The sequence below is a fragment of the Raphanus sativus genome, chromosome 4 (assembly GCF_000801105.2).
Source record: "Raphanus sativus cultivar WK10039 chromosome 4, ASM80110v3, whole genome shotgun sequence".
NCBI lineage: Eukaryota > Viridiplantae > Streptophyta > Magnoliopsida > Brassicales > Brassicaceae > Raphanus > Raphanus sativus.
The window spans coordinates 45938273-45940593 of NC_079514.1; positions in this window are offsets into that span (position 1 = coordinate 45938273).

A 2321-nucleotide genomic window follows, 5' to 3' on the forward strand; every position below is an offset into this window, starting at 1 on the left:
ACTTTTGCAATAAGCCCATAGTTGAAATGGCGGAAAATGAATATGTCTGTTTTCAACAATTTTTAGTTCATAGTCTACAAATTAAAAATAAAGAGATTCACTTCTTACTTCAACATACACTAATTGATCATATATGGGAGAACTGCTGAAATAATTTTATGGAATAATGTGGTATTTTGTTTGTAGTTTAATATTTAATCATGTATTTCTATTTCTAGTTTTATATTTTAATGTAAGCTTTTATTTATTAATATTTCTGTAATATTTTTTATATATGTGTTAGTTATTAAAGTTATATGAATTTGAATTAGTTGTGACATATATAAGGATCATAGTATGAAATACAAATAATTTTGAAATTAACTTTGAAGTTTTACTTTTGAAAAAAACACTTTGAAACTTTAAATATAAAGTTTGAGAAACTTCGAAATAGAAAGTACCTTTAGAGATGCTCTAATGGTATACTCTATATTTGGAGTGAAAAAGTGATATTTCTCTATTTTTTTCTCTATAATAGAAGAAAAAATATGTATGGGTTGGAGATGGTCTAAGGGCATCTTCAATCTCACTCTATTTTTATTTTAAAATAGAATTACGAGTAAAAATATTCCAATGGTACTCTATTTTACTCTATAATATAGTAGAAATGAGTTTATTCTATATAGAGAACAAGTTATTTTTTTTGTTAATTGCTCTATTTTACACTCTAAGATAGAATATTATTAGAATATATCATAACTCTATTATATAGTTACTCTATTTTATTAAACTCGAATAGGTAATGCAGATCAAACAGAACAAATGCAGATCATGCAGATCAAGTAGAACAAATGCAGATCAAACTAATTTAATAAATTATCGGATCCGTGAATTTATTATTTGGATTTCGGATTTCTGGTTTTCGGATATCCGCCAAAATATCGTATTTTCTGCGGTATCCAGATCCGGTCGTAATTTTTTTAAACTAGTTTTAATGGATATATATCAGTAGGAGGAGGACAGATATGAATATCTAGAATTTTACAATCCGGATGTACTATTTTCGGAACGGATCTTGAATTGAATCCGGATTCTGAATAATAAGTTTCAGGTTTAGATATAATGATTCAATTGAAAAATATAAGAAAACTAACTAAACATACGATTCATTAAAATGAAATTGCATGTAAATGTTATAGTAAATTTTTAGAGAATAAATAAATTGTCAAACATACTTTTAATCAAAAGAACTAGAATATTATACTATTTATAGATGAAAGACTAAAGGTAAATAAAAAAAACTATTTTAAATACAAGATACCACACATACGTGTGCTATACGTATGAATGAATAAAAATTTATATTCACTATTTGTAAAAATTGAATAATAATTTTACGGATCTGGATCTGGATATTCGATCCGTTCCACCTATATATCATAATATAATTTTAGAGAATAAGTAAATTTTCTACTAAGATTTATTGAATATAAGTTTTAATTTATTTAATTCAGTAGAAATAAAATATTATAAAAATATAGAGAATACGTAAATTTCTACTAAGAATTATTGAATATATAATATTATAATTTAGAGAATAAGTAAATTTCCTACTAAGAATTATTTAATATAACTTTATTTTATTTAAATCAATAAAAATAAAACATGATAAAAAATATAGATAGTAGACCATAAAAAAAAACTAGACATCAGTTACCAAAAAAAAAGCTAGACATGAAAAAGAAAAAAAAAGCTAGACATGCTATTGGGCATCTGTCCATTGCCAATTTGCTTTCCTTCTTTTTCTCTATAATCTAAAAAATGAACACATACATTACTGATCTGCATGCAGAATTTTAATATTTTATTAATTAAATTTAGTTCTTTATTTTTGTTTGGAATGAGTGTTAATTGCAGTGTCTCCTGCACACATAAATAGCAATTATCATTGCAGCTCTTAACTTTTAAACATAAATAAATCCTTTACTAAAGATTATGCGGGGAAGATTTTGAACAAAGGGCTATATTTTATATAGATGAACGATAAACTGAAAACTGATATAGTAATGATATAGTAGTAATAGTGTCTTTTGCAAGTGAGACACAAATATATTTTTATATGAATCTGCATTTCGTAGAAAAGTGACAAGGATATGAAAGAAAACACTCAAGAAAAATAACTCAAAATATTAAAAACATTTAATGAGTTCTATTAATTTATTGGATGGAACATTGTTGTCAATACTCTCAACGCTACAAATACTTTGATTTATTCGATTACTCATTGACAATTAACATAGAATCAGTGATGAAGTACATCTATCTATCTATCTATCTATCTA